This window comes from Cynocephalus volans, chromosome 11 (genome assembly GCF_027409185.1).
Source record: "Cynocephalus volans isolate mCynVol1 chromosome 11, mCynVol1.pri, whole genome shotgun sequence".
Taxonomy (NCBI): Eukaryota; Metazoa; Chordata; class Mammalia; order Dermoptera; family Cynocephalidae; genus Cynocephalus; species Cynocephalus volans.
This window is the reverse complement of record NC_084470.1, coordinates 111,776,837-111,791,777: the sequence shown is the minus strand read 5'-3', so window position 1 is coordinate 111,791,777 and position 14,941 is coordinate 111,776,837. Positions and strand designations below refer to the sequence as shown.

The window sequence follows — 14,941 nt, the reverse complement described above, 5'->3', positions numbered from 1 at the left end:
AAGGGCAAGAAGGAACAGGAGAGGATGAAATTCACAACAACCATCGGAGACTGCTCCAGAGTTCAGGACAATCCAAAAAAGGTGTAAAGTAAAAAGGAGAAAGGGAGATGGTAAAGGTACATAGCTCAAAAAGAAAATAAGAGTTTCAAGTATAAAGAGGTTTTGGCTGAAGATTATATTCAAGCTCATTTTATTTCACATGAATGCAATACTTGAAACAGAAGCAAGCAGTAGGAGGTCCAAACAAATACAGCACAAGAATAAAATTTTAAATATTCCAGTTATCTTGCTGTTATGTATGATTTTTAGAAACTGTTCCATTTAATCAAACATGGCAGCCTTATGAAGTCATTTGTTCCCAAGAGTGCTGCTACACTTAGCTCCGATTGGTAAATGAGGATTCTAACACAGCAATTAAAATAGGCAAGAGTAAAGAACGAAGATTTCTTTCTACTATCTGTGCCTGGACACTCTCAAGGCAAAAGGAATGCATTTGGAAAAAATGGTAATGGTACTTAGTTACTTACGGGCTAAGGTAGAACTTTTAGATGATGGCGAAACACATCAAAGAAAAATGACTCAAGGTAACCATACCTTGCGAGCTCATTCTAGTAACAATCTTCATTGCACTGAAATTTCTTTTTTGTAAAATATACTTACTCTGCTCTCTTTATACTCTATTATGCTATTTATATACGCTACTGCTAATTTTATCTATTTCCTCTTAAAATCTTTCATTTTGAAATGGACAACTGGGAACCATCATCCCTACAATACAACTTTATATATCTAACTCTCTTATTATGACACCTACTGCTTCATATTCTCTAACATAAATAATCCTATCTTTTTTACCTTTTCTTTTTAGAATCTATTTCATCACCTTTTAATTATCTCTGTGGTTCCCTATTAACTCTAAATTGTTGTCTTCTTTAACTTACAGTACTAAAATGAGACAAGTTACCTTTACAACGTAACTCATAGAGATAGGCTTATTATTTAACAGAAAACACATACCCAGACAAGCTGGGTTCTCCCATAAAATCTGTATTGGAAGGAAAACGTCTCTCACTGGAGAAAGACCCCATAAGGAAATGTAAGTATGCTGTCATTTGTATCAGATAATGAAGAAGAACAGGCTAAAAGGAAAAAGAAAGCACAGCATGGGCTTATCTGGAATATCTAAGTTCACTTAATTCCTTGCTCTGCCTGGTTACTTTAATCCAGTCAATAATTAGGAATTTTGAGCTAGAAGCTAGGAGATGGCTGAGCCTAAGTGGCAAAATACTAATATTTCCCATCCTTCTTCCAGTTGAAAAATCACTTCAAATCAACGAGGGGAACGAGGCAGGGATACTGAAAGCTCCATGTTTAATGAAACAAGTGGATTTCAGAAACCCCACACTACAAAATACAAACACAGAAGGTAAAAAACCTTGCAGAGCAAACTAAATTGGCCCTGTGTGAGCTTAACCTTTAGAGGCACAAGGTACCAGGTGTTTTGGTTTGTTTAGTGAGGGAAATGGAGAGGCTGAGGGGAGGATTTGAAAAAGGAAAACTGTCTGAATGTCTTCATGAAGAACTGTTACTCCTCCCAGTGTAGACGAGCACAGGATGTCAGAGGCTCCAGGAGGATGCCTTCAGGAGGAGCAAAGGCAGGGGGCTGAAATGATCCGACAAAGGCCGATCATGTGGAAAGTTATATGAGAGGCATTTCACAAAGCACTAGGAGCTGTGTGAGAGGACTTATTCAGATATTCAAACAAAACCAAGCACGTGAAAAGGTGAGGCATTTACTAACTCAAGGAAAAACAAATATGTGTACAAAAAAGAAAAAGCCCTCTAAACACCACACATGGCTTGGCAGTGAACAATACTTACATATTTATACTGAATAGAAAGCACTGAACTGAGTCTAACCAGAATATCAGGGCTGCTAATTACACTGGAAGGATGGTGGTGAGGAAGATGGAGTAGGAATGAGCTTAAGCCTTCTGTCACCCACCACCACCAGCATCTCAGCTGACGTCACCGAGCACTTACAAGTGGACCTTGTGTCTCTCCCAGCAGTCAAGAGGCTGCCACGAGACAAAAGGCACCAGGAAGCCTCCCAGGCTCAGAAAAGAAGAACACATGCCAGGGAGGGGAGGCTCCGCTGGGATGCCTTGAAGCAGCCTTTGGAATTCTCCAAGCAGGAGAAGAAGAGGAGGGTCCTGCTCAACTTCAGGAAATCTGTGATAACCACCAGCAGTGGGGCCCCAGCAGATAAAAGTTCTGAAATTATCCTCTGTGTAACTGCTGAGAAGAGATGAGTAAGGATGAGCCAATGGACCTTGAGCTGACAGCAGTGGACCTAAAGAGAAATCTAAACCACAATCGGCCTAGACCTCCAACTCTCCACCGAGTAATACAAATGGCTAATGTCACTGCAAACATGGAGAGCTTCCGTACTGGGCCTAAATTCATGAAGAGGAACAACCACAGGGCTGAAGACATCTGGCCTTTTAGATTTAAGTGATAATTCTTCGAGCCAGACATCTACAGATGCTGGCACCATTATGGTCAGTATTACTGTGGGATTGAGGGTATCAATGATTTATGATCAATATATGTTCTTGACCCAAGTCCATGCCCTAATTTTACCAAAAATCACAGCTGCCATTTATTTAGCATTTCCTCTATACTAAGCTATGTACATATGTTATTTCTAATAATCTCATCACCAACCCTGTAGTAGGCATTATCCCCATCTTACAGATGAGTTAATTGAAGCTTACAAAGTTTAAGTAACTTATATAAGAAAACACACTAGCTAGAGATGGAGCTCCTACTGTTTCCATTAGGCTATGTGGTCTTTGTCTCCCATGATTATGAGCCTTTATTATGACTTTTCCATAGAACCTAGTGGGATACAGGGTAGCCAGTCTCTACCAACAGAAATATAAATTAGAGCTCATGACCTATTGACATTGTATAAAACTAGTTACCACATTAGAAAAACAGACCTTTTGGAGTACATAGGGTTGGGACAACAGGCACAAAGTTGCTAGACTACCCAGGGCCCAGAACAAAAAGGGAAGGAATTCAGATGACAGGGAGTGGAAGGCTAGAATCAGTCTCTACTCCATACTACTGTACCTCTTCTGTTCGGAAAACAAAAACAAACTGCCTTAACCCTCACACTCCCCCAGTAGTTTAACAGAGGCCAATTTTGATTCTGTAAAAAAAAAAAAAAAAAAAAAAATCAATCAAAACATGGAAAAGTTCTCAGATGCTCACAAGACAAACTGGCATAACTCGCATTTTAAATTTGGTACATCTCCATAAATCTGGAAAAGCTGACCCAACGTTAGCCAGATACACTAACCTTCCCCTTACTGATATCAGTTTACGCACTTCGGTCGGATTCTCCAAAGCATCTTTTCTCCATTCTACCAACAGAAAAAAAAATCTATATGCTTTTATATCTTCATGGGTAAGTGCAGAAATGAATCCAGAGTGCCCCGCATTCACTTGCCTTATGAGAGGTCTCAAAAACTAGCCAGACTAGACCGAAAGGTGAATCAAAGATGGTTAAATCCAATCAGAAGAGCAACAATAACTAAAGGCTTCGTCAACGTTGTATTAGTCCATTTCTGCTGCTTATAACAAAATACTTGGAACCAGGTAATTTATAAAGAAAATGAAATTTATTGCTTACAGTTTCTGAGGCTGGGAAGTTCAAAGTCCATCTCGTGGTGGCGACAGTGACCCCAGGGTCTCACATTGCAAGATGGTGGAAGCAGAGAGAGCAGAGAGACAGACTTTCCTTTCTCTTCTTCTAAAGCCCTCAGAACCACACCCCTGACACCATTTTTAATCCATTCACTACTGCAGGGTCCTACAATCCAATCACCTCTTCAAGGCTCCACCTTTCAATTACCATAATAAGACTTCTAACCCTCTTAACAGTCACAATTGGGGCTAAGCTTCTAATACATAAAACTTGGAGGACACAATTCAAGTTCCAGTGAGTTTTGAGGGGGACATAATTCAATCCACTACAAACGTATACTTTGCAAATAACGTGAAAAAGGTTTGAAAGTTTTTGTTGAAAGATAACATGTTAAGCAGCGACTTAACAGATAAAAGACAAGCCAGCTGGGAGGAAAGGGCCTTCTCTTTCTTGCCAGGGAAGAGAGGCAGAGGCTGTGCACATGGTGACCTCAGGCCGGCGTCTGAGGAAGGGGAGGGAAAAGCGTCACGGGCGGCCTCTCTGGGGATGCGGTGCCACATCACCAACATTCCAGTCATACCAACGAGAGCAAAGATGCAGGGCAGAGATGTGACCCAAAGTCCACGGCCTGAAACACTGAACTCGGTCAGCCCAAAGACCTTACCCCGAAAGCATGACAACAGTGAATGACACAAGGGGGAAAGCGCGGGTTCCATACACACCATACAGCATGTGAGCCAGCCTTTCAAACATAAGAGTGTCTCAGCCCACCAGAACCGAATTTTGTACTGACCTCAGGCAATGCTTCCATTTATGAGCCAAGGAAAGTGAATAAGAAGACAAATGCATTGTCCCTGTTAAATTAAGATTACATTTCAGAACAATGGCCTCAGCCACATTTTTTTCAAATATTTTTATTGAAAGTATTTTAACACTTACTTGCACATATTTGTGGGGTACAGTGGGTTGTTTCGGTACATACATGTACTGCACAATGAGTCACTTGAGGTACGTAGCACAGTTTTGTATCCATTAGTCCACCACTTTTCCTAAGCCACATTTTTCATAGAAATTCATTGTTGCAAATATTTGTCAAGGACCTACTATGTGCCAGGCACTATATTAGACAATAGAGATAAAACTACTTAAGGTAGACACAAACCATCTACAATAAAATACTTTAATCATCTCCAAAACAACTCTCTGTAGAGGCCCACAAAAGAATCAAAATCACTAAAGCACCTAAGCAGGCCAATATCATAGCTGAGCACATAAAAATCGTGTAAAAGGAACCAAATAATGCTCTGTCATAAGTATTGTTCTTTTCTAAACAATATCTGCTTTTTTTAAAATCTGCTCTTTTAAAATGCCAAATACCAGAATGTTCAGGAACACTATTAGCTTTCAATCATTCAATTAATTTTCACTGAGCAACTAAAAGTTTCAGACACTGCAGATCTAAAGAGAGTAAGTACTAAGATGATTCTTTAGAAAGCTCATAATCTAGTGAGGATGAATTCTTCAGGATCAGAGTAGGCAAATGGACTTCTCTGGAAAAAGGTTTTGGACAGCTGACTATAAGATTTTTGCAAAAGTGACACAAAGTAATATTCCTGCCTTTCCTCTAAACAAATGTCTCCCATCACAAGCACAGACATCAAAACAGGCTTTTGACCTCTCTGCTATGTTGGAATATATTTCATCAAAATGAGCTTACTGACACTTCTCAAAATATGAGAATCTCTCTACCCTCCCACCATGGCATTCGAAAACTTCAGAATTTCTCCTAGTCCATGGGGTGGCTAAGGCTGCTCCTAAAGATGACATACAGTGGTAAAGGGAAGGCCCTTTCAGGTCTGGTCTTTGCCTACATAAATAACAATGATGAGGAAGAGGAGGATAGTGATAATAATGATGGTGACTAATAACTGCAGCTTCCGTGTACTGAGCGTTTACTATCTGTCAAGCACTGTGTTAAGCAGTTTCATTTCATTATGTCATTTAACCCTTACACCAGCCCTCTGAAATAGGTATATTACTTATCTGAGGCTTAAAGAGGTTGAGACTTTGCTCAAGGACACAAGGCTGGGAAGTGTCAGAGCCAAGCCCAGATGCATACCCATTGTACTATTACCCCCACCATCACCTGCAAAGGGCAGGAAGCCACTATGCCATCTCTCATGTCCAAGCCTTTGAGTGTTATCACCTCTGAGGAGCTCTACTTTCTAATCTTCACCCAGTTGACTCCTACTTGTCTTTCAAAACTCATTTGTAGTCAGGTTTCCAGGAAACTTTTCTAGATTGCCCAACTAAGGCTTGACACCTCTTCTCTGGATTTGCTCAGCCCTGGGCCTGGACCCCTCTCTCACAGCACCTGTCCCACTGTGCCAGGCAATGATGAGCTGCTCAAGGTCATGGACCATCTCATATTCAGCTCTGGAGCTCCAGAATCCAGCAGAATGCTTATTCATGGCAGGCAGCAAATCAACAGCCAAGAGGCTGGCTGAACTGAATTAGAAAAGAGAATTGAAGCTAAGGGCTTATTCCAGGACAGTCTCCGGAGCCAGAGAGGTCTGAATTCAGGTCCTGCCTCCATCTCTTACCAACTTGACCTATTTATTTCACCTCTCTAAGCCACAGTGTCTTCTCCATAAAATAAAGGGTAATAGCAGCATCTAGCTCAAAACTCTGTTCTGAGAGTTTAGATTTAGCAGATTAGCTCAGTAAATGGCACACAGTTCGTGCTAATAAATGTTAGCTACTAGTAACAAAGCACAAGTCAAAAACCAACCCTCTTCTAATACAGAACTCTGCCCTTGGTACTCAGCTCCTTTTCCCCCTCCAATAGCAAGCCTTTGAGCAAATACAAAGTCATTCCTCCCATCATGTGGCCTCAAGGTAGGGGATCACTTTTTCAACCAGTCCAGCTCCCCTTCCAGAGCTAAACATTTAAATATCCGTTAGGTTTTTCTATTTCATTTTCTAGGGGGAAAATGTTTTACACATGACCTGAAATTTAATCTTTTCTCCCAAGACAAGCACTTCCCTGGGAGCTGATAACCTAGCTCAGGATAGAGCAGTTGCTCCTGTAACACTGACCTTTGACAGCGCACTTTCAGTAACTGTATCATGTTGGTCACCAGATCACAATAAAACTATCTGGTTAAAAATCTTACCATTTCCTGTCATACTCATCAAAACATCTTCAGCTATAAATAAGACAACCGAAGTGTTTCCATTTTGTATATATAAATGACGATAGCATGAATGTCAGAGTTCATAGCTATATTTACGCCACTCTAAGAAATATAATTGCTTAATATGACATAAACCCCCTACCCAGGTGGCATAGGCAAGATTTATTTTTAAAATTTCATTTTCTTTAACAAGTTTTTTAAATCTATAGATGATAGTAATTACGTAGGTCTTGAAATGGCCTGGAAAAACCCTAAAATCATGTCACTTTATATGTTCTCATGATGCTACAATGTCATATTAATTCATAAATAAAACTGCTCTGTAACAGCGGCCGCAGACTACCCGGGCTGCAAGGGTATTCCAACTTCTGTTCACCGGTCTTGATAAAGCATGACTAGATCCCCCCCTTGGCTTACACTGAAAGCTTCAGCACTTAGAAAGCTGGTTTTGGAATGAGACTATACAATGAGATAAGGACACAGGGAGGGTTTTCCTAAGAGTCTAGTTCACCTGAGTAGCTTGCCAGAGCAAACTTCCGCCTTTTTCCTTCCATGTTTCAGTTCTCTCTTATATCCTCCCCCACAAAAAAGAGACTTATTTACTACACTAGATCTTAGACTAAAAACCCAGATGTGATATCCAGCAAATACATCTAGGTGGCCGAGTCTGTTCATAAATCCTGATTTGTCTCTTCAATTTTCAGACTGCCCATGCTAATTTCAAATGGAGGATTTTCTTTTTCTACCCTATACTCTGCTTATTTCCATTCTGGGATAGGATCTTATTTTAAAATTTGGTATTCGTTAGTTCATTTACTGGAAGAACTTATTTAATGCAGAATATTATATTAAAAACTTTTGGAAAACACAAAATTGAGTAAAAGATCTCTAACCCCTAGAAGGCATAAGAAATGAGACATGTCTATAACCACATAGCTATAACAGAAGATGAACACAGGAAAATCAGTCTGAGTTACGAATTTGTTGAGACACATATAACACTGTTTAATTTTAATGAAACAACTTATTTAAATGGCCTTATAAATTATTTTAGTTTTGTGTGACCCTAAGCAGGATCTGATAAGTTGCAGACATATGATGTGATATTTGATAATGAGATAAAGTGAAATGATGGTATTTTCAAAGACAAGGCTTCCCTTGTGAGTGCCACACAGCCTGTCATCAACAGTGCTCTGTTAAGAATGGCTGACAGACGAGGGAACCAGTCACCCGGAGGGAGTGTATGAGGAAGGCATCATGAAAGAGACTGAACTGGGTCTTCACGCCCAGGAGGATTCCAACAGGCAGTGCTGATGGTGGTTTTCAGAGGGGGGCTGATCATTCCAAGTGTTTTACGTTTTAAAGCGGAAAAGCATAAGGCATGATTGGAGGTCAGAAGACGCCAATCTGGGCTGGCTGCAGGGAGGAGGAGTCCTGGGTGCTAGAAAGCTTCGGAAGGGACTGCCCGTGAGGTTCTGGCTGGAGGAGGCAGCATGTGAAGCCAATGGGCACAGCCCATATGAGTGATGGGCTGGGACAAGTGGCTGGAGACAGGAACCTCAGACACAAGAGCCTGCAGGTAGAAGAGGTCCAAGAGATGAGAGAGAAGTGAATCAGGCAACCGATAGAGAATCATCATATTCCAATGAACCAGTAGAGAACGGCAGAGAGCATAAAACAAGTCCATCTTCTATGCACAGTCGTAATCTACTGAGAGGCACAGTGCACATGACACAAGCTAACACACTGGCCCGTGTTACACCCCTTTATATATAAACTTTACATACAAGGTCACATACGTATGGTCAAGAGTTGCTTAAATCTGAAATATTGGCAGAATGATTCCACTAGGAGGATGTTTTACAGCACATAATCTAGCTGGCATCTATTAAAGAAAAAAAAAAAACAAACAACTAGTACAGTTGAGGCACTCAATTTACATGGACACAGCAAAGACAGACAACCTGATAAATCACTGGCAGCAGTCCCCCAGGGTCCGCCTCAGTCTTCAGTGCCTTTCCTTTTCTTCTTTTCCTCCTCTCACTTCCTCACCTTACACATTGCACAGTGGTCTTGTTGTCAGCCCTGCTACATGGCTGGCGTTCCCCAAGGTTACGGAGGATGGTGACTCCTGCCACACAAACGTATGCTTTAATGCTCGGACTTCTTATCCACCAAGTTAGCCGACTTAAACTGCATGCTCTGTTGTGTTCCACTGTTATCCAACTTCAAGAAGTTAGAATTGCCCTTTTTCCTACAAGGGTGGAAAGAGATGCTAGGAAATTGGTCATAAAAAGAAGTTCTTACATGAACAAAGCAGGGAGGACCAAGGCAACGAAATGTTTGGGAGCCTTAGGGAAGAGTGTCCTTTCGTGAAGTTTCTAAGACCAAGAGTCACTTCCACACTACTGAATGGAAGGGGGGAAGGAGGGAAGTGGCTCTGCTCCTTGACGAGATTCAAGGAAAAGGAGGAACGAAGTATAATTAGCAACACTGACCACGTGTCATCTTCATCACAAGTGAACCTAAGGGAAGGAGATGCCGGAAAGACCTGGAAGTCCTCTTGTCTGACTCATGAAACTAAACAGGTCTTAGAGACTACTTAACATTAAAACTTAACATTTGGATCAAGAAGCAACTGTCTGAGAATGGGGACTAGCATTAGTGGTGAGATGTGCTTTTTCTTCTCTTAGTATCATCCCAGAAAGAGAGAGAGACACATAGAGTTACTCATTAAGGTGATAAAACCTAAAGACGGTAAAATAGTTAAGAGCCTAGGCTCTTAAGTAAGAGTCCAGAATTTGAATACTATGTTTGAGTTTCAACCAGTCATAAAATCTTGAGAACACTATTTAACCTGTCTGAGCAGTTATCAGAGTATCTGGCCCACAAATAGATTATCTATTATTATAGCTATGACAACTGCGGGGGGAGGGGGGGAGCAGTAAAAAAAAAAACCAACCCTCAAGGAATAAAAAGGAGATTTGAAAGGTGATATTAAGAACTAATTTATTTAATATATTCTAAAAAAATTAAATACCATTAACGTGAAGACTAAGAGTGGGTCAGAAAACCTGCAGTAAAATTCAAAGGAGCATAAATAAGAAATAATACGGTATTAATCCATTCCAGGAGAAGAGGTATTTAGACAAGACTGAAGTTGTCAAATTAAGATCAGTTAGGGAAAAAGTGTTTAAAAATAGTTATCATGTGCTATTTTAATATATTTTTCACACCCACAGATAAACAACACTTCATGCTTCTTTTCGAAACATAAAAATAAAACTCTCCTGGCATTCTTGGTCACAATGTGCTCAGTAATTTTCCATTTCAGTTTTGTGCTCACAGATTTAGAATGTACTTGAGTTCTTAACAAAAATATTTATGCTTTGCAGTATTTATTGCTTCTGCATAACTAGATCCCAGTGAACAGATGAGAAAGGTCTCCAAGAGGAAATGTGGAATAACAGTGTGCAAAGTGTTCTAGAGCAGAAGGTCAACCGCAGAACACACTTTATAACTGTAACAGGATAGGGCTGGAATGCCATGAGGCTTTGCCCGCCCTGCCAAGGGAGCTCAGTCGAGGTCTTCAAAGTGAGGAATTCCAGTTTCATGCACACTGACCATGCATGACCAACACCAACTCACTGAAATCCCTGGGGGGAAAATGGGTTACTATTACCTTCTCTGCCCAAATAGATTAGCAAATCATTGGTTTTCTGTTTCTTGTTGTAAACAGTATGCTTATTTTCAAATAAAATATAATAAGTAAAAGCAGCTGATGTGATGACAACTTTCTGTCCTTTATAATCCCCCCCAATTCCTATGACCCCTAATGTGACCAGAAAACACGATGCAAAAAGACTTGAAGTAAATGACATCTGGAGAAAGATTTGAAAAGTCCTGAAGAACAATGTATCTATAACACGTGAATTTCCATGATTCAATTTTAACTTAATCTATAGCTTGATCTATATTATATGCAACTGCTTTGGTAAATCATGAAAATCCTACACAAAGATAACCCAGTTTTCATGATTAAACTACAGGGGGAAAGGAACAGCAGGATTCAATCATTCAGTCATTCAGTGTAGCTCAGACTTTATAAAAATACAAAATTATAAAAGTGCTAGGGGAAAACAAGAAAATACATTATACATTTGAAGGTATGGAAGTCTTTGCTAAATAAGATGCAAATCTGAGAAACCATAACAGATTTTATTAAATAATTTAAAACTCCTGTATGGCTAAAAACAACATAAAGTATGTTAGAAAAAAACCTGGAAGAAAAACTTGCAACATATATAACAGACAAAAAAGTTAATATCAAAGAAATCCTAATCAGAAACTACAAAAATGGACAACTTATAGCTGAATGACAGTTAACAAGCATATGAAGACATTCAACCTCACTAATTATCAGAAAAATGTAAACTAAACATGCATAAGAGGCTACTTTTTTTAAATCTATCAATTTGGAAAAAATTCAAGAGATCGATCATGTCAAGAGCTGATGAGGATGTGGAGGTTATTTACTGGAATACACACAGGTAAAACATTTTAAAGGGGAAATTTGGCATTACCTGTCAAAACTTAAGTGTGCATGACCTTTAACCCAGTCAACCCCCTTCTAAGAATATATGCTACAAGATTCTACATATATCTATGTCAAAAGATGTTCACCTCTGCATTATTTATAATAGGGAAAACCTGATACAACTGGAAGACTATGGAACCTGGTGCAAAGTTGCAAACGTTTATAAGAACTAGGCTGATCTACACACACTCCCAGGACAGGAAACTTACCACATGTCTCCAACCACACGTCTCCAAGCAGCAAAAGCAAGTGTGGCCTTCTGCACAGTATAACTGTGTTTCTAATTTGCTTTTCAAAACTTTCTCTATATTTCATAGTATGTTTACATGTGCCTAGGAAAAAATCTGGAAGGACATACCCCAAACTGTCAACTCTTCCTAGGGTGAAAAAAGGAGACTATAAAACTACCTCATCATGTTGCTCTCAATTTAATTAGAAACACACTCACAGAAAAGGACAAAAGAAATAACGGCAGTGATTATCCATGGCTGGTGGGGTTCTGGGTGATTCCTATTTTCAGCTTTGTAAAATTTTCTATATTTCTTATATTCCCTACAATAATCCTTATTACTTTTACATTCAGAAAAATAGTAAAGAGTTATGCTTAAAATGTTATAATGACATGCTTGATGAGGCTTTTAAAAATGTGAGAAAATAGTACTTATTGAATGTTACTGTTTCTGTCGAAAGAACTAGACAAAATCATAGGACAAAGCCAAGCATTAAACCTCTTCCTCGCTCTTTCCATTCTAACAGCATGATTCTCCTGACATCGCACACAAACATGACACAGATTAATGTTAATAAAAGCATATCATTGAGTACGGGCTCTAACTGTTATCTCAGATCGACAAGAGCTAGAATAACTACAGAAGGTTCCACGGAAGAAGAAAAGACTAATAAGATGGATCTTAAGAATTCAGAGAGGCATAAGAGAGAAAGAGAGGACATGAAACTAAAAATTCCTCAAATTAACTTACTCTTCATGCATTCTCAATCTGATAGCTCTCAATGTTTGAAAATTGCCACACCTAACTTCCAAAATATACAGAAAAACATATTTAAATATGCACACATATACCTACATATTATATATTTAAATACGTGTATTTTAAAATTCTCAAATTGCATTTGTCCCCAAGAAAAAGCCTTCAAAGCCAACAGTCTACAAGGTACCACAATACATTGCTGGTGGCATAATTTCTACAGCAAGCAATTTGGCAATATCTATTAAAATTACAAATTCACATACCTTTTGACCCAGCAGTTCCACTAACAGGAATTTGTTAGATTCATACAATTTATATAAGACTCATACTTGCGTAAAAAATTCTTTGTAACTGCAAAATGTGGAAACAACCTAAAAACTCCATCACAGATAGATTAATAAACAGTGTGTGCATATAAAGAAAAATGAATAAAGAGGGCCTAGATATACTGAGATGAATGGCTTCCAAGGTAAGAGTCAATATAGTATAGAACAGCAGAGAAACTGATCAGTACAGAGAGTGCGGGGGGACAAACAGGCAGGGATACATATGCTTGTGCATATACCAAATATCTCTGAAGAATATATTAAAAACTATTATGCTTTAGGAGGAGAAACTGGAGGCTACAGAATAGGAATGAAATAAAGACTTCTTACTGCATAATCTTTTGTACTTTTAAAATCCATCACGTTCATCTTTTACCCATTCAAACAAAAATAAATATAATTTAAATGTTAAATTTAACACATTTTATCTTTGCCATCAAAAGAAAACTTCTAAGCCAACACCTTACATAGTAAAATTATCTACTTATGTGAATTCAGAAAGTCTGCCAAAGTTCACATAGCTGTCAAACTGTCCATAAAGTTGTTATATTTTTTCTAATTTAAGTATCCAGTTTTTAAAAATTGCCTATGAGACAACTTATTAAAAAAAATACAACAGCAATTCAATTTTGTTTTATGTCTTAAATACAGAAACAGTCTACATATTTCGGGAAACTCAACTTCAAAAGCCGTTATATTTCCTATAGGAACTTTTGCCCCTGGTGACACTTCTGTGCCAGCCACTTGAGGAAGGTAAGGCGCAAACAGGTCTACCTGTGAGTGCTTCTGGTGGCTCCTGGGGTGCGATATTTTCTCATTCTAGACAATGAATCACACTTCCAGTTTATGGCATTTTTGTTTTATACTTGATTCTACTGTGTCAATGAAGATGTGCCCAAGAATGAAAGTTCCCTGTGGAATACTTCCCCAAACAAGTAACACATACTCATATGTGTCCGTGTTATTGATATATATGTGGCAACTATCAGAGACACTGGAAAAATAATCTTAGCATCCTGGGACAAAGATGGACACAGGCTGCATTTTTCCATTTACGAGGAACCAGAGATCTACCCCCTTTTCCTCCTAGACGATGCTGCAGTCCTCCTCTACAACATCCCAGTGTCAAATCAAACTTTGCTTAAACACTCCGACTTTCTTAGTTCTTTCAAACGACATGGATTCAACTCCCTACGTAATCAGTACCATCCTTTCAGTGACAAAGAAAGCCACCAACACCCTCCTCCTCCAACTCAGTAAATGACAACCCTTTGATGGTTCCTAACACAGGGGCTCGAGACAACTGGCTTACTGAGTAAAGAGCTGAAATCTGTCTTGGGTACAACACCCTCAGGTTTCAGAACCACTGAGGGGCACAGAAGTAACAGATTCTCCACAGGTCTCGCCAGATTTTAATGGATATTAGGAATCTCGGCTATCACGGAAGAGGCTATGGGCATAATTTGTTACAGCTAATCTAAGGTCTTCATTAAAAAGTCTGAAAGAAATCTGAAGCAAGCAGATGACTGCCCTGGAACGACAACATCTGTGGGGCATGCGGGACCTCAGGTCTCTCATCATTAATATGAAGAAAAGGCAGATTAATCCGGAAGGATGGCTGTGAGCATTAGAGGGAAGATTTAAAAACATCTGGTACTTGGTAATTATTCATTACTTTTAGGAACTATGTAAAGCCTAACAATGAAAAGATTCACCACACTCAATAGTATCTCAAGAAAACTAAATATAGTAAAGATAAAAACATATTTAAAATAGAAATGTTATACAGTTTTAAGTCAACACCAAAGTTCAAGCAATAATGTGGCATATAGTGAAATTCATCTGGTGGAACTAGGTGAAAATGTTAAACTTGTCTTTTCATATTTTAATAATATCATGACGTGACTGTTAAGCCATATGAGAATTGGTTAAACACAGAAAAATTAATCAATGAAAACATAATAGCAATTCTGTGAACAAGCAGGCTGGCTATAGATGCCTTAAGAGGTAACCCTATGCCCATCGTATCCCTGTTGAATTTCCACCTAACACTGCGCCTGGAACATATCACAGCAGGAGCTTAATAAACACTTGTTAAGGAAATGAATTGGGATCAC

General features: G+C 39.1%; 1 protein-coding gene across 1 annotated transcript in view; it reads right to left on the bottom strand.

Moving 5' to 3' along the window:
- PTPN14 (protein tyrosine phosphatase non-receptor type 14) overlaps window positions 1-14,941 on the bottom strand; it is a 166,193-nt gene that overhangs the window by 115,409 nt on the left and 35,843 nt on the right. The gene's annotated exons all lie outside the window — the stretch shown is intronic.